At 36.7% G+C, this 23,343-nt stretch overlaps 1 protein-coding gene across 11 annotated transcripts in view; it reads left to right on the forward strand.

Moving 5' to 3' along the window:
* FIGN (fidgetin, microtubule severing factor) overlaps positions 1 to 23,343 on the forward strand; it is a 107,614-nt gene that overhangs the window by 40,017 nt on the left and 44,254 nt on the right. For 3 of the 11 annotated variants that reach the window (XM_079311830.1, XM_079311833.1, XM_079311834.1), the window contains 2 exons: positions 7,346 to 7,490; positions 11,511 to 11,633. The exons of 4 other annotated variants lie outside the window; for them this stretch is intronic. The gene's annotated coding sequence lies outside the window, so the exon portion shown is untranslated. Of the gene's footprint in view, positions 1 to 7,345; positions 7,535 to 11,353; positions 11,401 to 11,510; positions 11,634 to 23,343 lie in introns of those variants that run through there. 4 more of the 11 variants (XM_079311835.1, XM_079311836.1, XM_079311831.1 and 1 more) reach the window with 4 other exon arrangements.

Here is a 23,343-nt window from a genome sequence, read left to right on the forward strand (position 1 = left end):
CAGAGTGCTAGCTACAACTGCTGGTGTTTGTGGCCGACTTACACACTTATTTTTGCCTTATGTAAAATCAGATGTAGGGCTAGCTGCTTTGATTGGCTCTCAGGGAATAAAGTTTTAATTACTTTGAACCAAGCTGTCCTGAAGCCTGTATCCTCCTTATGACAGTTCTGTTCAGAAGCTACACTGCTTCATTTCAGTAACTTTATTACCATTTGGCTCAGAGATTGCTATTTCGCCTTGGCCACAGATTTCATCAGTTGCCCGGTTCACCTTTGTCCACACTATACTTGTGAAATGACCTGCTCCTTTAGTGCTTGTCAATAGTAAATTGCTGCATCCTTAGTGTCCAGGCTGAAGCACAGTAAAAAACACAACTCTTCATTAAATTACTGGATTTTACACTAAATTTTTTTGGATTAAACCTGAATGTGAAAAGTCTTAATTACCATTTAATACCAAGTAATTAAAGCACTGGCCAGGGTCAACTATATAAAGCGCATCAGTTTGAACTGCCACCTGATTAATAGGCTTGGTGATATAAAAAGTTCAGCACAAAAGCATGCTCGGCCAGGGTCACTGCTTTAACAGCTGTAGAAAGTGCAGTTTTTTGCTGTAATTCGGGTCTAACAATTGGATCAAAATAATATTTTGTGAGGTGTTCATGGTTGGCTTCTCCAGTGTGACATCAGGGGAATTATTTGAATTTGACATCAGTTAATTTGCTTTTGTAGGATGTATTGATGAGCAAACTGGTTTGGCTCAGATCTTTCCTTAATTTGATTTACATTCTTCAAATTGAACAATCAAGTAGAGTTTTTTTTCCAGACTTGTCTTCCAGATCAGAGTTAAGTTCAGGGAAGGTAGTAATGTGCATCAGTTCTGTGCCTATATTTTCATCTGTTTGCATACAATCATTGATTTATTGTAGCTCAGGTGCTGTCGGCACTTTGGCTTGTGTTTGCCTGGGAGTGTGTCCACAGACTAATACCAAATAGCTGACTTAATAGCTGTATTTTTATATCCCTGTACATACATATATATCTATATATATACCTCCCAGTATTGCATTCTGTTATAAAAGCTTTTCCTGTGCCGTGCTTAGCCCCAGAGGCTCTGGTCTGCAGGATCATTCAAAAATTGTGCTGTGTTCACATTTAGTATGGTGGTGTTTTGTTTTGTTTTTTAAACTCTTAACAGTTTATTGATGGGGCCTGAACAAACTGCTGCACCTTCAGAGGACTCAATTAGCTTTTGCCAGGCTCAGTGTGTGTGCAGCAGGCAGCCCATGTATTAGCAATTGCAGGATGGGAGCTATAATGATTTTCACCTACTGACGGCTCTGTGAGCATTAATTTTGACAACACCCTACAAAGTAGGTAAGTGTGGTTATCCCCACTTTATTACTGAGCCCACCAGAGGAAGGATTAAAGCCTCGATCACACTGATAAGTGTGCATGTACTTAGCTCTGAAACAGCAGGCAGACCTATGCATTTAACTGAAGAGCCTTTTCCAGCAAAGTTGAGGAAATATGTTTAGAGTTAATTTTCTAAGTGAGAAGAAGATTTCCATGTAAAAGCAATATTTTGGGTCTGGGATGCTTGATTCTAACTTAGTTGTTCACACTTCAGCACACCACTTTCAAATAAACTTTCAATTCTGGTTTTTAGTAAGTACTACAATGATTACTTAAGATACAATAGCAAAATTCTTAGCTGTCATATTTCCAGTGAAGGTTGCCGACAGTCATGTGCTTTTTCTGTGAATTCACTTCAGTTTTGATGTTAGTGTGGATCAGATGTTTTACTTTGCTTTTTTGTTACAGTTTTTGAATGCAAATTTTGTATTGAACTATGTTCTGTACAGTTATAACACACAAGGTCCTTAGATGAGATTCAGGTCTCTGTATTGGGTGCCCCACTTCTCTATAGGAGCATGTGGGAATAGGATGCGGTTAAATCCAACAGAGGTGAAGTCAGGAGAAACAGTTCTCCTGCCTTTTCTGGAAACCAGCTCACCCAGCCATGAAAGGGGCCAATGTGCTCTTCCTCCTCCCTGGCTGGAGGTGAATCCCCCACTGCTCTAGGCAGGCCAAAATTCCCTTCAGGGCAGCTCATGGGCTCCTGTACTGTCATGGGCACGGACTGCTGGCTCTGGGGGCTACATGCAGGTTTTGCAGGGAGCTGGGATTAATTTAATTCCATCCTCTGTCCTGAGCAGCAGGAACTGGTTTGTGTCCAGCTCTACAAATGGAGCACTGCATGGGCAGCTCAGGACCATATTGCACATGGTGCCGTATGGGGCTGGCACAGTTGCTGCTGTGCTCCTGTTCCTTTCTCTCCGGATGCCCATAAAGCTCTCCTTTAATTTGTCAGTTGTGCAGAGCACATTTTAAATAACAAACGGGAAATCCAACTTGTTTTTTTTTTCCTCCCCCCCACCCCCGAGTTTGCTCATGATCTGTTGCTGTTGAGGATAAATGCCCCTGCTAGATGGGAATAAAAACACTGATGTATGTTCATGGGCTCTGAGATAGCATTCAAAGCAGTTACAGGTTATTTTGTTAACCATATGGCTTTCAGTTGTACTCTTGAAACAGGACCTGCACAACAATAAATTGAAACTTCAACTTTCGCAGTATTTCAGGTTCTGATAAATAGACACAGCAAGCCTAGCTATTTTTAAATATTCCTACTATGATGAAATAAGTTTAGCTGAATGATTCTGGAGAGATGAACAATTTTGGCATACTGAGCAAGGAAAAGGGAACTGTGTGATGCTAAGTGATTCACTGATTAAACTATAGAAATTATGCCTCAGGCTGTGCTGTAGTTGGACTTTCCTATAAAACTATGTTCTTTTCATAACATAGCTGATACACATGAAGCAATATAAAAATGTCAGTCATTCAAATTCAGGCATTTGTACACACATTTCCAAAAGTCTTGCCCTATTTTTCAAGTACTAAAATAGAGGCTGAGAAAGTTGCTTGAGTAGTACTGTGGTGCTGTGATCTAGCAGACAGTGACTCTTGTGGTAGTCAGATGAGATTATAAAGTGATCTTGTAAAAGGGTTAAATTTTGAAAAGGTAGTGGGGAAAAACAGGATTTATTAGTGCATTTGAAATTGTTTTCTGTTCAGACAGTAGAAGATTGATGACGCAGCAGCAGCTTTCTTTTTTACACTGAATCTAGACTTCTCAAGCAAGTCCATATTCTCTGGCAGAATCTGTTGGAAATCTGTCTACAGAGCTCCAGAGTATTACAACTGAAAAACTTAGAGAAATGAGTGTCATGATAAGAAGAACTCATTGTTTTCCAAGTCTCTTGTTCCAAGACTTAGTTTGACAAGTTCAAAACAGCCCTCCTGTGAATACATGACAAGAATCTGAAAAATCTGAGCTCAGTTTTGGTGTCTTTAACTATGCTGGTTCTTTACTCTCAGATATTTAAATACTAGCCACTAGTTTAAAAGTGTTCATAGTGACCACTTTGGCAGGAATCTATGTGTGAAAATACTCTGTAAAGTCCCCTAGCTGCATGAGAATTGAACTAAACGACTAGCTGTAGTGTGGGGTTTGGTTTTTTATGTTCTGGAAAACTCTCCCATGGACAGACCAAATACTTGACATTTCAGCCTGCTCTGAGTATGTGAAGGCTAGTAACTGGGAGGAAAGAAAAGATAATTATGATTAAGGTTGACACCCAATCTAAATAAATATTTGAAAGCTTTTTAAAAATTACAGCCTGTTGAATTTTTCAATGTGGAAAACTATTCCATGCAAAGTAAGGTGCTGAATGCTGACATATTTCCATTGAGTGACATGAGCCCATCTCAATTCTGGTACCTGCTTGACACAGTTTAATGAAAGAAGAAGAAAGAGTTGGCTGAACAAAACATAGAATTGTTTGGTTCTATTAAAAAATGTCACCGTTTATCTAAGTAAAACTATTAAGCCATAACCTGCATCTTTTCTTTCACCTTGGTGTATGTCAAGGGTAAAAGTTCAAACCAATCCTTTTCATGTATATAATCATGGAGTGCAATTAATTACAATCTAGTTCTTTTAAAGAGTCCATTAAGAAATCATACCAGATGAAAAACTGCTAAAGTAGAAAATTCACTGCATTAAGAGTCACAGGCTTGCTGTATAAACTTTATATAGCATTTATCAACACTTAGCAGAACATTAACATTTATGTGTTGTGGCACTATTCACAGAAATGAAAATTGGAGGAAAAAAGTAACATAACTATACCAAGCTGGTGTCCTTCTCATAAAGAGAGAACATTGACTGTCACTGTGGAGCAAGGAAGGCCTTTGCATGATCTTATGACAAAATGGCTGATGTTTAATAATGGTTTACAAATTAGTAAGTGCCCACATGTGTACTGCAATGTAGTCATTTGTGTGGAAAAAACATTTTGCCTTCCATTAAAAGAATACAAAATAGTAGAACCCCAAACTAATTTCTTGTCCTGGAGGGAGGTAACTTCTTTAGACCTAGTTTATGTGAGTTCTTGCATAGCACTGCAGCTGCCACAAAGCAGCCCTGGTAAGCTGCTCACTAAAGCATTGGATGGCTGAGGCCCAGTGGCCATTGCAGGCACCCAGCAGTGGGTGCTTTAAGCAGAGGAGGAGCTCAGTGAGGTAGGAAGACATGTCTGAAATAAAAAAAGGTACATTTACAAACATGACTGTAACAAGAGCCATGCAAGCTTTGAAGACCTGCCTGTCTGTCTCTTGGCATAGGTCAGTAGTGGTGGCAGAGTGTGAAATGCCCCAAGTGTGGAACCCTGCAGGAGCTGCAGGCTTTGAGGCAGGAACAGGGTGTGCTCACTCTGCCACAGGCTCTGCAGGACAGGCTGCAATGCTCAGCTGGGTGTTTTGTTTCCAAAGAGATGGAACTATTTGCAGTGTGTAAAGCCATTGGATGAGAAATAGGGAAGTTTTAACTGATTGCCATAATATCTAGCCATTGAAGCAGGTTTAGGGAGAGCCTTTTTTTAATTCAGGGAACAAATGTTAGCTATTAGCTGGAAATATGCTAATGGATCTAATAGGAATAAAATAAGTAAGGATTCCATAGAAATGGTTCAAACCATCACATTTAATAGGCAGTGATAATCCTTCTGTAGGTTTTTTTAATCGCTGTCAACTTCTAGAGAAGTAATATTTTTTCCACTGTCAAATTTCATAAATTGGAAGTGTCTTAACATTGTAATTTCCAATAAATTTATGTAGACTTTTTCATAGGAATGCACACACTGCTATGAGTACTCAGAAAGTTTTTAAAAGGAAAAAAATTATTGAAGTAGAGCCTTCCAAGACACAATCTTCATGGAATTACTGAGTGGAAAGAGTCTTACTTATGGTACCTCAAAAAATATTCTGCCAGAAGAAAATACTGTATTTAAGGCAGAGATAAGAGAATGGTAGACTTTAGGGGAAAGAAAAAAGTGTGGTGAACTTTTTTTTTTTTTTTTTTTGGTTGGTTGGAGTTTTTTTTTTTTTTTTTTAGAGACTCAAAAGCACAACTAATATGATGCAAAGAGAGAGAGCTGCTGTATTCTGGCAATATTTTGTGACCACTGGAAAGGGCTGAGGGATGCAGGCAAGGGTTTTGCTATGGTTGTCCTTTGTGTGAAAGATCCCATGGTCCTGCTGATGGGGTGCTTGGCAGGGAGAGCATTTGTGGGACACTGTCTGCATCTTTTGAGGGTCACCTTTGCACTGCTCTCCCTCTCTCTCTTGCTCTGGGCCTTTTCCTGTCTCGTGGTGGTGGTTGTGGTTGATGTTGAGGGACAGAGGCAGCAAGTGCAGTTGTGTTTGTGAGAGTGGTACCTCTGCTAAGTCAGTCACTGTTGGAGAGAGACCTTGAGCACCTTGACTGGACGAAACCATCACGAGTTTAAGTGGCTCTCGTATCATTTCAGTTGTTTTTGTCATTTGCAGGATGGCTTTTTAGCAGCAATCTTTGTGTTCTTTATGCAATAAAAGCCTTGTTGAAGAAAACTATGTTTCAATAGGGTTTAAATAAGTAGATAAAGAAGCTTCAGCTTTTTGAAAGTGAGATTTCCTCCCTAGATGGAGTGTAGCCATGTTAATAATTCCCGTTCAGTGTGTCTGGTGTAGAGTACTTGGGAATGGTTGATTGGTTTGAGGGGGGGTGTTTTGGTTTTTTTGGTTTTTGGTGTTTTGTTTTGGGTTTGGTTTGTGGTTTTTTTTTTTTTTTTTTTTTTTTTTTTTGTTGTTTTGTTTTGTTTTTTGCTTGTTAGGCCAGAACATTTAATTAGGAAAAAGCAGTTAAGTTTTCAGCACTGCAAATCTTCCTTTGGTCAAGTTACTTGAAATCTCTCTTCTTAAAATGAAAGTTTTTGTGTCAACTGAAGTCTGGTACTTTGTCAGTCATTAGAATGTGAAATAATGAATTTATTATTTACTAATGACAAAACATTTTCAATAGCATTTGAGTGCATTGGAGGCATTGAAAAATATTCTCTAATATGCTACTGTGACTTACATTTTCAGGTATCATTAAATATTAAGAATTGACTCCAAGTATATCAAAATTAAGAATCATTTTGGACAACTTTTATGTTTCACTTTTCTTGCAAGTTGGTAATTGGAGTATTTAACCTTACTCTCCCTCACTTTATTAGAAAATGCTATTTTTTTAACAATTAAAATACTAAAGCAGATCAAGCAGTTATTTTGACAAAGAGCTTGAAACTCTTGCCTAAATTCTGCAAATAAAAAAGCCAGCTAAATTATCACCCTGAGCAGATTTGCACAGGGACCTCAGTCAACCTTTATAAAGGATAATTACACTGGTGTTTTAACATGGGGCAAAGGAAATGATAAAATTAAGGCATAAGAGACACTATTCCTATTTTGAAAACACAGTAGAATAATTGGTAAGAGATTTTTATTGCTGTTTTGTTATACAGAAGGATTTTTTTACTTTCACATGTTTGAATATTTTTTTCAGACTCTTAAGCCCTGTGTTTAGTGGCATGAATCTGGGCAGAGATCTTCCAGTATATTAATAGTACATTTTGAAGTTGTGGGTGTTTTAACTCTGCAGTTTCAGTCACATCTCCCCTCACTAACTCTTATATTCTGCCTGATCTTCTTTTCAAAAATAGAATTAAAATTAATTTTAAAAAATAATCTAAAAATTTATTAAAAATTAAAAATAGAATTTTTTCATATAATTATATATGTTTATGCTTTTTAAGGTTTCCTGTGGTTAATTTAAAACTCTTCAAAATTATTTTTGCCAGGAGTTGTTTCCTGCAAAATAGAGGCATGAATTCATAGTTTTGTTTTGGTTTATTTTTCAGGATTTGACAGAATTTCACCTAACACTCTATCCAAACCTGCAAGCTTCACTTAATTTCAGCCCCAAATTACATCATTCGACCCTAGGAGAAGTTTCCTCCATTTCAACAAATCGAGCCCAAGTTTGTGTGACAGTGGATAGATGAGGTGAGCTGATGAAGGTCTGGGAGGCATTGCAATCTGAGTGGCAGGTGAGGCAGCTCTCAGTGAATGGATTTGAAGGACTAAATGTGAGGGTTTAGAAAAGGAGGAATTGCCATAGTGGATTGCAGCCGAAGTCCATCATGAAAATATCTCAAGTTTGTCAGTAGCTATCAGAAAACACATTAGAAAAAGGTGTATGGAAATCATGGTAGAAATCAAAAACAAGCTGTGTGAGAAGAATTCTGTCAATTAAGTCTAGATCTGTTTCACAAAATCTGTGCTTTCTAAAATTTTCTGTTTCTAATAGTCTTAACCAACAGCAGTTTATTGTGATGTAATTGAATTGTACACACATCATCAGACTGCTATGAGTTTTCTCTTCCCATTTTTTTTTTCCCCAGCTGTGGATTAATGTAGTTAGACAATACATTCCCAGTGAACTATGATTTATCTGTCAGCAGATACTGAGAATAAGATGAAGAGCAAGGACTATTTTTAGTGTAATCAGACAGCTTAATTGAGTTTGGGATATTTGCTTTGAGTTAGTTATAATGGCAGGAAAAAATTGTAGGGAAAGCTGAACCTGCCTGTAGTAAAATTTGCCCTCAATATGGATGCTCTTACAAGGACTGGATAGCTGCAGAGGACTCACTTACAGTGTAAAAATATACATGATTCATTTCAATTGGTCTTTTAAGTTTTTAAAATCACATTTGTCCTCTTGCTGCACTGTTTTTGCCAGTGTAAAGATCATAGTTTTATTTGATTACATTTTGGTAATCTGTTAAATGAGACTGGGTCACCTTGCACCATGCAACATTTCACTTCACTGCTAAAACTTAATGCCATCTTTTTATCTTTCACTGAGTGGATGTCAGAGGACACAGCATTAATATAAGACAGGCATCTCCAATATTTCATGAATGGCCTTTAAAAAAAAACCCCTCAAAAAACAAACCTAGGAAGTAAAATTGACACTAGGCTAGTGAATTTAGTCACCTTTCTCAAATGTTGAATGGTTTTCCATTTCCATTTTCTATTTCATCTTTTACAAGACCTATTCTTTGTCAGGCAAGGCTATTAAAAAGCACAGGTGGTTTCCTTAGATTGAATATATTGTTTTCCTCATGGGATGGGGGGATTGAGTGATTTCCATGAAAAAGTGGTCCAAAACTGAAGATAGTATCCCAAAATAAGTCCTGTAGCTTTTTTAGTGGACTAGAGTTTGCAATTAAAAACTGGAAGACCTGGGCTTTGGTGCCTTTTTGTAATTTTTTTTGTTTATTCACTTCCAGTGCCTGAAAAATTAGACTATACTTTTCAGTTCTATAGGTGTGTCAAGTAGGTTAAATTAGGACCTGATAAAGCATTCTAAGAAAGTGCATGCTACTAGTAAATTATGGAGTATTTGCCTCCTTTTTTGTGTGTGTATATTTGTCAAATGTGCTATTCCAGAATCGTGGCAATATATACAGATGTTAATAGTGATGTGTATATTTGTATTTTTTTATATATTATACATCTACAAATTTATTTAGCTGCATCAAAATGTTGGGTTAGATACAGCTTTTGGTAGCAGTTTCTCTGCATGCTAATTTTAATATGTAGTAGAAAATGCTTGGTGCTTACCTGCTAAGACATGTGAGGGTGATTATTTTTTGCATTCTCTGATACTTAGGGGTAGGAGAACTCTTGTAAAATTCTGAATATAATGTCTAATCCTTAACTGGACTAATTGTGCCATTAGATTAGGGAATTAGAGAGAGGGTTAGCTATGGTGGTGTGCAGGACTTGAGCAGAAATAATCATCTTATAGTCTGGATCATGTACTGAGAGGATGTATTCATGCTTCAACTCTAAATACATGTGTCCAAAATTTGATTAGGCTACTAGTGAAAATTGGTATCTGATTTATGTGTAGTAGTTTGGGAAAACAAGAATACAAGAGACCTCGAGGATCATCAGTCCAGTCATCTCTTGCTGCAGATTGCATGCCTTATGATTTCTTCCCTGAATTTGTTGGGTTCCACAGATTTATGGAGCTTCATGCTCAGCATTGATTATCGCCACAAAATTTATATTTTATTTGGCAAAAATCAGTGTAAATGATTTCACTTACATTAACATAGTAGAAATTTAGCTAGATCTACTGGTTAGGTGAACAGTTTGCTGGAGTTAATCAATTCATAGTTTCTAAAATAAGTGTGTAAAAAATGCCACAGTTTTTTTCCCTCCTTGCAATTGTGCTTTCTTTCAAGTTCAGAACAAATGTAGATCTACCCTCAATATTGCCCCCCTACCCCAGGAATCAGATGGTTTAACGTGGTCCTTGGTTTCTCTATAAAACATTGGCTAAGATAGGTGGCTTTCCAGGCAGATTTTTGTGAACTAATAGGTGACCTTTGCTGCAACCAAATCTCACTGATAAATTTCCTCAGCCCTTTAGACTCAGTAACTATGGGGTTTTTGTTTTGATTATTAATGTGGATTCTTTTTAATTCACATAAGCAAATGTAAAAATCTCTCATATGACAATATGTAGATTTGTGGCAGTCCTGAGAGGACCTTGAGTCCATAAACCGGTGGCTTTATTATGTAATGCTGCATAAATGCTGTATTTTCATCTGTGACAGATATAGTCTTGAACCTGTATTTTTCATGTTACTTAACTGTTTCAGAACATCATGTGTGAGAGAACACATCAAAATGGAAATTGCTTCTAGAGAGGCAGCAATAAATATTGGTTGGGTATATTGCATTGTTGGGCTCCATGTGTTTCAGGATGTTCTCAATTCTCTTGCCCTAATCAACACTGTAAATACATGCTGCATTTTCTGGTCATCCATTTGTAGGATTAACAATTTGGACCTTGCAGTTTCTACCGTCTGTTTGGATTCTTTACTGTATATAGTCATGGTTATATAAGAGCGTCCTCTAAAACCTCCTGTCTTTTCCTGCTGTTCAAAGAAGGGCAAATCATGTAAATTCTGTGCATTATATGTATAGTTCACTTGTAGGTACTTTAATATAGTTCACTTGTAGGTAGTTAAATTGAGAAATATCTTTACGTTCACGTGAAAGTCTGAATCCCTGTGACAGAATTTTGCTATCTTCTCATTTAAATATTGGGACAGATTGTGTTTTGTTTTTGAAAGGTACTTATTGTTTAATTTCCAGCAGGGATTAAAATAATTCATAGTGTATAATTGAAATATGTCAATATTTGTGGTGATATATTATGTAAAAAGAAAAAAAACGAAACCGGGCAAATATATCTGATTCTGACAATTTTGTGCAGGAAGTTTTAGACAGAGTTGTTGACATATTGCTTTTATTGAATATTCCTTTAAAGGATTTTTCTTAAGTCACTTCTCCCTTAAAGTCTTTATAAACAAGTAGTACGTGTCCCATTTTTTATCTACTTTCTGCTTTATGCTGTTGAGTTAGAATAGAATCATAGTTCCCCACCTTGTCTTTCAAGTGACCATAGTACTGTCATGGCCATGAAATTTATTTAGTTTTTGGCCTTTTATTGTGTCAGTGATACCACTGTGTTTTGTGTGGAGCCTGAGTACTCTTATGAATGACTTTCCAGAACCAGACATAGTATATCCCAATTTCTTATGGTATACTTTCCTCTGTGGATCAATATGGATTTTAATTAGCATCCTAACAAATGTATAGTTATGCTCAAAGGTCACTCTCCCTGTGTATCTTGCTGGGAACTTGGTCTTCAGCAAGTTCCTATCACACCAGACACTGTCATAGAACCATAGAACAACCGTAACTGAAATAGCTTTTCATTTATCCTGAGGCAAAGACGCTTTCTTTGCTTTCTTTCTTCTTTTGTAGATATGCACAGAAGTTTGTTAACTGGGGGGAATGAGCTCCAAATCTACTATAAATATCAAAGGTGACTTGATAGAGATTCTTGGAAGAAATTTCCACCATACTTGGAATGCAGTGACAATTTTTCATTCAACTGCTTTTCCACATTGCATTACATTAATAATCGCCTTGCAGGTTTCTTGGCAGATGAAGAGAAAGGGAAGGTTGGATGATGATTTTGAATGAATGAGGATGAAGATGAACTGTTAGCCTTAAAGCTTGTATGAGGTAGTCGGAACACGAAGAGCTGTGAAGTAGGTCAGTACTTTTGTCTTCTTTTTACATCAGTTGTTCTGCTGAACTGCTTTTACAAATGTTTAGCTTATATTCACACATAGCACTGGTATATCTGTGTCTCCTCCTTGACTGTACACAATATGAGATTATTTTCAACTCTTTTATCCCTTCTGTCATGTAGCTTTTGAAATCTCTTGTGCTAATAAGCATCTGATAGATCTCACCAGGAGTCTTGGCTTTATCTTTAGTCTTCCTTCATTCTAACAACTCTGCCTACAGTACATACTGTTCACAGGATAGATCCACATATTGCTGTTCAGCTGCCAGGCTCTTGAGTAATAAACCCTGCATTTCAATTCTGAATGAGTGTAAATTATAACTTTAGGAGTGTTGTTCCTCTGACAGAAACAGAGTCCAATGCCACATAAGGACTATGGATGAAGAGTGCACAGCAGTCTGGAAAATGAGTTTATCACTGATCAGCTGCTTTCAAAAATTGCACCTTATCTGACAGTTCGTTCTTCAAGTAGAAGTGCTGGTTCTTTGGTTTGGAAACTTAGACATTTGGTCCATGATGCCATTTCTTTTCAAGGTTCTGTACCAGTTCTGTTAAATAAACAAGTTAACATTCAACACAATTTCAAGTTATAAACAACCAACCTAATAATGAATTCTATTACTTAATCCAGTTAGAGTTTGAGATGTTTTGTGCTCTTACTTAGACTTACAGAAGTTACTTATCTTAGAATCCAGTATTAAGCAAAGCCAGAAATCCCACTTTTTTTTTACTGCACTGTGTTTTGATGTTCAGTTGTATAAATACTGCATTTTTGTATTTTGCCCTAGGTCTCACTAATCAAAGAGGTAAATTTGATGCCTCTTATCCTTTTGCTTTCTGAAACTGAAATAAGGTGCCCTATTCTTCCCATGTTACATTACCCAGCAATTCCAGGATTTTCACTTGCGTTCTTTAAAGCTTACTACTAATGTTTCCCCTATGAACAGACAGACAGCATTAAATACAGTGGCAATGGAAGGAACCCCCATTAAATAAATTATATTAAACTACCATTAAATAAATTATAATATTAATTATGTTGTTAATTATTGTTGTCTATGAATTTCACTATATGTGTTTTCTAGTAGCATTTTAAAAATTGCCACCATTTACCTGCCTTGATTAAAGAAAGTGGTGATACTGGTGTGTTGTAACATGGATTAAAATCTAATTAGGTGCCTTTTTCAGTGTCTGTATTATTGTTGTCATTACATCCATTGGTCTTGAGAATAAAACTTTTAAAATTGTTCCATTACTTAGAACTTATACTTTTGCTTAATACTTTTGCTTTATTGGATATTACTGTCAGCAATGCTGTATCTAGTAAAAATGCTGCATATATACCATCACAAACTTAGATGTCATTTTATTAGGAGATGCTGCCTCAGCAGAATGAGAATATTAATCTAAAAGAAGTGTGTTTTTTTTCCAAGCAACGTAAACAAATCTATCCTACTTAGAGCTGCAGTGTCAATATTTTATACTGCCTGTGTTGACTTATTCATTGTAGTTTTTGGCATATGGGATAACTCTGAAGATTCCAATTCTGACCTTTCATTTTAGGCCAGTTCAGGGTATTTCCGGCACTCATCTGAGATATTTTTTCAGCCTCTGAATAGTTTTCACATATAATAAATGTACATCCTGAAATACCCAGTGCTGCACTGAACATTGCCCTCTTGGTGATGTGGGGAGTAGGCACTCCTGTAAGTTTGTTCCATTCTGAACAAAAGCTTTAGCAATTAAATTTTGTCCAGTATTCTAGAGAGTGTCTACAACTGCTGAAGCTTTTTGAGCTTTGACCTTAGCTTGCAGATCTTCCACTGCTGGAAGGCAAAAAACCCCCGAAAATACCTACCTGGGAAGGAAGGAAAGTTTGCTGAGCATTTTTAGCAAAAGACAGAGACAGCTTAAGACTCATTTTAGTAAATTCAGGGTTCCTTTCAATGCTAAACAGTTGCAAAGACTCATTCAGTAGGTAATTTTTAGCTTTATTACTTCTATGTTTAGATAATACAATTGTAGGGTCATTAAGCCAGAAATACTATCAATCACACCCCCATAGAAAATATAAAGAGTTTCTGATGCAAATACTAGTAAAGAGACATAACACTGATTGTGTTGTTGAAGATTTTCATTAGAAACAGTTTGCTCGGCTGTAAGTCACCAGTTCTTTACATGTCTTCCTCATTCCAGAGCTCATTCCATAGCATCAAATACCCATTGTGTGTCTGGTAGAGCTGCTCAGTGACAGCCTACCATGAAATCAGCTCCTCCAGTTAAACTTCTTGCCTGGATTTGTTGTTTCTGGTCTCTAGAATGTAGCGTGTTTGCTTAGCTTTAGCCTTTGAAAGTACAGGTTCTTGCTCAGAATTTTCTGGCCATGCTCTCTTGCTTCACTCCACTGCTGTTCAAAACATTAACACCCAAATAAAAATCTTTGTTTCTTTTATATCATCAAAGCTGGCTGTGGAAGATAGTGCCAAAAATATTTTTATGAAGGTGTTTACTACTTCTTTGAATAAATTTTCTTTGCTAGTGGTACTAGTATAGTTTATTTCTTTGTTTCTACCATACATGTTGTGTGAGTTTTTGCTGATTGTCTGCAAAATCATGCTTTTTTTCTCCTGCATGTTAACCTGTGAATTTCCACATGATAGCTCTCAAAGGAGGGACAATTCCAAGATGTGTTTTTATTAAATTTCAGCTTGTAATTTCTATACTGGTCTATGCTGCTTGTAACATTTCTAGTAATATTTTGGATTCTTTCTAATGTTAAAAGTCTGTTGGCTTCTGTAGGTGACCATCCTTTCCATCAGACTATTTTTGCCTTCGGTAATGTCCACTGAACTGCCCTGATTGTCTTTTTCAATCCAAGAAAATTCTACATCCACTTCTCCCTGGTTTCAATTCAAACACCTGTTACATGTTTTGCTTTATCACACATAGAGAACAGCTGAAATAATTTCATACCCAACTTCAACTGAATTTATTGAGCTGATATGTGTATCCCGTGCTCAGAGACAGTTGATATCTAAAGGACCTGACTACCTTTCTGTTTTGCTGGCACCATTGGCCTGCAGATGTAGAATTTCACATGCTTATTTGTTATTTTGGGAAGTCAGAGTTGGTTGGGCACCGTATTTGCTCTATTTATTTTTGGAGGGGCGCTTTACGTGTCTTCCAGTCACTCTATGACAGTGTATGCAGTGAGACTTAATCACCTGACATTCAGATGAGATCTCCACTTTATTATGCATCTCTCTCCAAAATGAGACCTCCTCAACATACATGCAGATAACCCCTTTGGAGGGACATATAAAAGACTCTGGGGCAGACAGTGCAAAGGTGAATGCCATGATGCTAACATTTGTCTGTAGTCTTATCACCTCGTGTAAGCCAATTATCATTGTGTCAGTGACAATCCTGGTATGTGTGGGACAGTTTTCATTAGTTTCTCTTTCCTTAATGCTAGCCACTGTGGTAACAGCAAAAGTAATTTTGCTGGCTTAGCTTTACCCAAAGGTACTTGCTTTAGTTAGATAATCCACCTGTCACTGATTCTAGGGACCTCAAACCAGAATTATCTGGTAAAATGTGGGTATGAAGAATGCCCAGTTTTAGGTTGCAGCTGGATTTAACAGTTATGTTAAAGTTACTTCAAGGATATTTTTTGCAGGAGAATTACTCTATCTTTTTTTGCTAATACCTTAATGAATAGGAAAACAAATCTGGGTGTTCTCCGAAGAAGATACTAATACTTTAGAAAGTAAATGTTGCAATGGAGGGACATATTAGTTGTGGGGAACAGCATCTTAATCTCTCAGTGCAGTAGCTACGCAGTTGATTCTTGTAACCTCTGAAAATTAAGAAAGGGGAAATTGTTGAAAAGACTGTCTAGGCAGCTCTAGCATAGTTCTAAGATATTCTAGAATTTTAGAATAGTAATTTTAGAAAGAACACTTCTATTTCTCAGGTTAATAGAAAAGCAGAGAGAAAACCTAAAATATCACACAAATCTGTGATGACCTTGATAATTAGCATTTATAAATCCAAGTGCAAAGCAGACAGTTCTAAAATGAGTGCCACTAAGGCAGACCCTTTACAGGATTTATTTTGGTTCTCAAATTTTTTTTCTTTTACGTGGATTGCTTCAAATGATGGGAGAAATTGGAAACATCTTTGCGTTTCAATGGCCAGGTTTTTTATCCTGTGTAGGAATTATGACTGTATTTATGTTACCATAAGGAAAATAAATTAGCATAAGTAACATAAATATTGTGGTGCCTTACTCTGGCTCTTTACAGACTTACCCCTTCTGTAATGCTGTGATTTACCAGAACAATAAACAAACTGAAATTATTAATATAGTTGTTTTTGGGATGATGGGGATTACAGTGAATGGACAAGCATTTCTGCTCATTAAATAAATTAAAATGAAGACTGTCATATGTTTTGTTTATCAAAACACATATTCATATATTTCTGTAGTTCATATGACCAAAACATCTTATAAATGGTAGTGAAATAAGAAATACTCTGTAGATGTTATTTCCACTCACCAAAATACTACCAATGGAAGAGACTGAAGCAAATTTAAATGTACCTACCTTCCTCTTAAATATCTGATGTCTGTCATGCTCTTCTCTTGGTGTCATTCTTTAGGTAGCTTGTTCTAGTTCCCTTCTCTAGGATTTCTGAAGCTGACCTTTCTCTTTAACACAAGTATTTAATAAAAAAATAACTAGTCCATGTTTAAAGAAAATAGTATAATATGTACTGTAAAGAAGATGTATTTACTATTAAATGTTAAGGCTAGAGAGGGTTTAAACATTCTTTGTCCATGCTAGTATCACAACATATTATTTGAAAGATTTGCAGAACTTGATTTAAAATGTCATACTTGTTTCTTGCGAAAGTCTTGTTACATCTTGTGGAAGGTACAGTCCTCAACCATTAGATTTTTCTATCAAATGAAAGTTGAAGTAAAGTACCACAGCCAAACTACAGAAAATATTAACCTAAGGTATTCTGCTTTGTACTGAAACAGACTGAAATTGCTCCCATCTCAAGTGGGAAAGGTTGTCTCCAATGGATGGATAGATATTAGGAGTTAAATGGGGTGAATTTTTGAAAAAGTTGAATCTGTCCCTAGTTTTAGACAAGTCTTTGTATGGGTGTGTATTTTTTTCCAATGTGGGAATGCAATAGGAGTTCATAATTTATAAAAGTTAGTTATCATACTGTTACTGATACAAAGTTATCATAAATCACAGACTGGGAGTGATCCTGTTAGCAGTTCACTGTTAACAGACAAAATTTATGTTAACAAGGTTTATGTGCCTTCACCAGGGTTCTACTCAGCTTAGTTATTGCATCTTATCAATCACATAAGAATATATTTAATTTCATAGTGGTGACTTTCCACTATATTTTTTTGTTCATTTTTGTTTTGACAGAGAAAATTAACAGCTGTGGCTGATATGCATGTGTATATGTGCCTGTGTATATGTGTCACTATATACTTATATGTGTATCTACAGTAATATATTTAAACACCTGTATGCACATATCTACAAGTATGTGTACACATCTGTCTGTCAAAGCATCAAATGTACAAAAATCTATACAGTCAGTTATGCATGAAACCTGTTAATTGCAATGTATTACTGGTTTTAAAAAAGCTTTGCTAGTGTTAAAACCAAAATCTACCATCAACAGTCAGTATGACTGATTCTTCCTCCTTCCTCAGGAATTTAGTGCTTAATGGGATTCTTTTGGCTTTGAAATTGAAGAATTTTATTAGTTGCTAAAGCTATTCAGTAAGAGGGTATTTCAAAAAGAAACGCAAATTGCAAAATGCAGTGGGACACTTACTGAACTGTTGGTATTGTTTTGTCAAAAAATGATTTAAAATGAACTAGAAAATTGCCGAACCATCAAAGTATGGGAAGTGGGAAAGTTAATATATTAAAGAAACACTATCATGAGAAGAAGTGCCATTTTAGAAATGATATTTTAAGAAATTCACTTATATAGAGAATAGGGCAAAATCATAATCTTTTATGAGCCCAATAAAGACTACCTAGCTACTGCCATGAGATACAATACTTTTCTTATTGAATTTAGGGAAAAAAATGTACTACAAAGGACTTTTTTGTGCAATATAGATTTAGTTAACTTTTTAACTTAAAAATGGAAGACTGGTGAGACTGTCCTTTGGATGGACCAGTCTGGTGCACAATGCCCTTACCAACATGTGCATGCAGTAGTGTTCATATGGGCAGGGCTGGTGGCTCTGCAGCCGGGGTCCTTAGATTTGACATGCTGCTATTGCACTGGCTTTACTGACAACCTACATAATTTGGTAAGGAACTTATAGTAGTGCTTTCTTTAATTACAGAAATATGCTTTTCTTCAGAAACATGCTATCTTCAGATAGACTTGGGGTGTTATTTTTGTTTTTGAGATAGGTTGTGCAAGTAGCTGAACAGAAAGCTAATCCTTCCTATTCTATGTGATGTGCCTTCTTGTGGCTGGTCCACTGTATAAGAAGTTCATGTGGCATTTTGGGAGACCAAAAATACAAGAAGTCATTTTACTTAAGATTATTTGTTAATGTTTGCTTGAATAGCTACCTCAGGCATGTTGCGTACAGAAAAAATGAAAGAACAATTACTTAAATTACAATTATTTATACCTTGTCTTGTATTTGTGTACCTTGTGGTTCCTCTGAAAACAATCTGCTGATAGTAAGACAGGTAAAATATTTGCATTTCCTAGTTTTCTTATTGCTTGACTCCTTTCTGCTTCAGTCTATTCTTTCATGTTTTTATTCATGGTATGTGTAAGTCACTGCAAGGATGTGTGCTGTTTAATTCCTGTGACTTATTGAGCTGTAAAAAACTTCTTGTGGTGTGTTGGAAATATGGGTTTTCATGCAATGTTCAAACAGAAGAGAATACTTTTTATAAGGAAACTTGCCCTTAAATGGAAAAAAAAGGTTGACAGGACTTCCACCTGAAATTGTAATCTAAAATTATTTCAGGCCCCACCTAGGATTGTTGCATCTGAAGCATAATGATGAAGCACTTTGAAGTCAGCTGGCTTTGCTTATTTGACAGAATTTTAGAGACAATCAAAGTCTTGTCTACGTTGGTAGCAAAATTCCCATTGACTTCAGTGGACTCTGAGCTTAACTCCTCTTAAACAGCAGCTCTCAGTCTGTGGCTGCTCAGAGCTGCTTCCTTTCCCATGTGCTGCCACTGTGTCTCTGGCTTTCCCCTTCTCATGAATCCCATGTAGCACAGAAAGACATTTGCTGGCAGCACCTGGACTTAGTTTTGAGCTGGCCTCAAAGAGGTCAACAGAGCTGGGAGTGGGCAGACCAGATGTTTGACAGTATTGTCTGCACATCTACAGTACTGACAAAGAATCTCTCTCAAACTATTTTAAGGGGAAATTGTTACAAATCAAAATATATTGCTTAACATTTTAAATTGAATTTCACCTATCATGTCACCTTCAGCTAGCATTAAATAACACGAAAAATCTCACAGTCTGTGCTTGTTTATATCATAGTGGCTGTAGTTAGAAATCAGTTCGAGTACCATTTTTAAGGCACAGCCTGTCTCTCCATAGAGAAAGTCTTAGTTTCATTACAAAGAGCCTGGTTGTGGCTATAATACTTTTTAAGGAGCATTCCCTATGAGCCAAATCTACCTTTGACCTACCTCTGCACTCTGCTCTCTCCTCCTCCCCACTTGGAGGAGACTGTCTGAAACCAGTTGTCTTCTTACTATTTCCTCCCACCTGCTCTACTCCTCTGTACCCAAATACCTCCCAAAATTACTTGAAGTCTTCTCTAGGGAAAGTGAGTCCAACTGCTTTGGCAGCCTGCTGCTTGACCAGCTGAAACTCAACTCTCTTCTTTGGCACAGACAAAGCAGTTCACTCATCAAAATATATTCGCTGTAGTAAGCACGGGAAAATGAGCCAATGGGAATGTGATATTAATACCTTGCAAAACTGCAAGTAAGATTAATGCTGCACATGCTATTTACTTTAGTGTTTGACCAAGACAACACTGCTAATTTCTTTTAGCTTTTGTGAAATTTAAAGTCTAATTGTTCTAATTGGCAGAAAAGGGAAAGCTGCCAAAAATACACACTGATTTACCTCCCTCTTGGTTCTGTTGACATCACTGAAGTTGCACAGGATACTAGTTGTTAAAGAAAGTTACTTTGGGCTTCAATTTTTTTTTTCTGCAGGTATCTGTGTCTGATATAAAAGCTCAAAGTTTACAGTCCTCAAAGTTAATGCTGTGAAGCTGAAGAGATGAAAGAAATCTGTAACTCATTTTTTGCAGCTCTGCAAAGTTATGCAACTTTGGGGATGGTGGCTTAATTGATCTGTACAAATTAAAATCACAAATGAGCTCACTAGAAAATAACAGTAATGGTTAAAGGAAAAGGCACCTCTGAGTTTGATGTGGACCATTTAAGTATCATAGCCTACAAAAATAACGATATTAAGTGTCTGGAGAAAGTAGCTCAGCACTGAACATCTTCAGACTCAGACAGTTATTGAAGACTATGTATTGACATGAGAGTGGGCTGGTCTAATCTAAAATCCATTAGGCTACCACATTTATCATTAAATCAGGAAATACCCCTCTTTGGTCACTTTTGCCAGAGTGATGTGTGGTAGAGAAAATACTGAAGTCTCTCATGCAACATGCAGCAGAGACTAGAGTCTTAATGTTCCTGTCCCCCAAATATTTTCCAAGAAAAAGAGATTGCAAGTGCTTTTGAAAGCAGCAAGAGCAAGGGAGATGGCTTTTTTCTTTCCCTTTGTCCCTCCCAAGAATATACCGACCTCTTAGTAAAGAATTTTATTCTGCCTTTTACAGAAAACTTTGCTGACTTTATTTGCAGAATTCCTCTCTGTTACAAATAGTTTTTCAAATAATTGATGGGTTATACATGGCCTGTTTTTTCCCTTTGCCATATATGAGGCTCTAAAGATACTTGCATTTGTCATACTATATTTCTAGATCTTTACCTGAGCAGGCATTTATAAAGAGTGAGTTTTTAGAAGGAAATACTACAGCCATGTATGCACTTTGTATTAGGACAAGTTTTCCCAATATTTAATGAACAATCACCTGCTTCAAAATGCATTCTAGTGCAGACTTTTAAATTATGTGTGTAAGCAGAAGGATTGCAAGATCCAGGAAAGCATTTAAAACCTTTTAAAAAGTAGGATAATGTTTGAACTAGGCAGCTTCCTAATGTCACTTTTTTGGATAGCTGATTGTAATGCAGTGCTACCAGTTAGTGATACTGATGACATTGGTGGGGTTATGGGCTGTTACCTGCAGGTCAAGGAATAGGATTCATGGTAAGAGAGTGTACTTTTTATCAATTAATGCCTGGATGCATTTTTCAAGTGCTTATAAAGCAAAAGAAGGAATTTTTGCTATGGGTTTGGTCAATGCAAAGTTTAAGATCTCTTAAAATTGAGTTTTATGCATCTTCTTCTGACTACTATTATAGCCCAATGGGCATGTGAGGTACTGTGGCTTAGTCCTTTTTTTTTTTTTTTTTTCAGTTTGTCTTGTCTTGCTTAAGCTCTGGGTGAAGAGGGCACATGTGGAGAATGACACTGGCTTAACTCATAAAGTCAAGGTAATTTGATTGTGTGGCTGAGTGTTATCAAGGCAAATCAGTGCAACAGTTACCAAGATAAGATCTATCAAAGGACAGACATTCTTGAAGTAACTTTCCAGTATTCTTTAAGCTTTTTTTTTTTTTTTTTTTGGTTTTTTTTGTTTATTATTTTTGCATTATATTTTAAGGCATCATGGCAATGCTTTGGTAAATTATATTTGGGGAAAATGAAGGAAGAGGGTAGAGGATGTCTCTCTTTTGTCTCCTTTTTCTATGCCAGTCTAAAACCTTATTTGCCTCCCTTAGGTGTTTTTGTCAACCTATACAGAGCCCAGTGCTGGTGGTATCACACACTGCACAGCAGAAAGAGCCCGTTTTACTCCTTCTTAGCACTGGATTCACACTTTACAAAGAGTTCTAGTTGAAATCTGGCCTTGGAGAGCTGGCCTTCTCAGTTGGGGTGGCAGGGAGGGCTAACAGTTTCCTTGGTTAGAAGGCATCAAATTGAATAAACAGAAAACGGGGGCCTGGAGAGTGGGAAAGCTCTTGATGGTGATTAGTTGTCATCCTGCTTGTCAGAACAAATGAAGAAGAGGAGCACAATGTTTGCACTGTTTGAACAAGCCTCAGAGAGCAAATTAGATGGTAAATGTGATCATAATTTGCCTGCCTTTCTTGAAACTCCCATGGTGCTATTAGTGTTTTTCTTTTTTTCAGTAAAAGAGCTTTAACAAATACATACTCCTCTGGAAACTGTAGAGCACTGAGGTTGTTTACAGGGGTGGTGTGTGAAGATTACTGTGCTTTAGTGGTAGTGTTTACTGTATCTGCATGCTGCAAGCTGGTGCAAGGTGTATAATGCCAGTGCAAGACATAATGTGTTTCAATATTGCACATGATGTGGAAAATGAAGATGTAGATAGCTATCTATACACATATATTTTTGATATATATGCATATATAAAATAAGCTTGTGCCTGAGCTTTGTTGCACTTGGTTGAGTACTGTTGATAAGCCAATTATGGAATTTTTTGCAAGATGTCTTGAATGTAAATTCTTCTGTCCTATTATCCTGTGATAATGTGCAGTGGCAGCCTGTGCCCCTTGCTGAACTGTTGGCACACCTAAGTGACCACAACTGTTACTAAATAAGAAAATCAGTGTTTCTGTGTTATGTGTATATCGAAATGTGGAATAACCTGTAGCATTTAGATAATGAGTTTGGGGTGGAGATGGAGAAATGCTACTTACAGTTTATTTTACACATGAAAGTATTTCACACATAGTAGAAATCGTTAGTGTAAACAAGTATCAATTAAGAGAACAAGTATGAGCATTGTTCGAGAATGAGGTAAGAGCTGTGATGTGAAAGACTCTCTAAGGCAAAGACAGATGACTGACAGTGAAAAGATTTAAAGTATTTCGATTGCCTTGCAATGAAATCTGAACCTGTGGAAACTAATAAAAATTGACTGAGCTTAATTAGAGACCTATAGGTAGCAAAAAACCTTGTTAAGAAACCAAGCACTTGAACTGTCATATCTCTGTAGTTACCCAGCCAGACAGAAAAACATCAGACTGCATCCAAATTCAGAATTTTCCTCAATATATTGCAAAAAATAAATAAACAAAAATAAACTAAAAATGTGACAATAATTGTGGATTCACTCTATCATTGACATAAATCATAATGGCAGGGGAATGTAAAGGAGAGCATATTTATTTTTATAAAATCATTTCCATACTATCTTTTGATAGTCCAGACTGGTCTTGCTGCTCTTTATTAAATTACATTTGCCTATGCATCTCCCTTCTTCATCTTTTTATCCAACGTGGTGGGGACTCGCTGCCAAAGGGCCAAGGCCAGAGTGTCAGCATTGCCCAACACAAAACAAGAAACAGCCCTGCAGTAGGGAAGTGAAGTTTATGCTCACTGCTCGGCTTGCCGTGGTGCACAGAGCTTTAGGAATTACACAGATTCTTGGAGTTTCCTGTAGAAATG

This window comes from Erithacus rubecula (assembly GCF_903797595.1).
Source record: "Erithacus rubecula genome assembly, chromosome: 8".
Lineage (NCBI taxonomy): Eukaryota > Metazoa > Chordata > Aves > Passeriformes > Muscicapidae > Erithacus > Erithacus rubecula.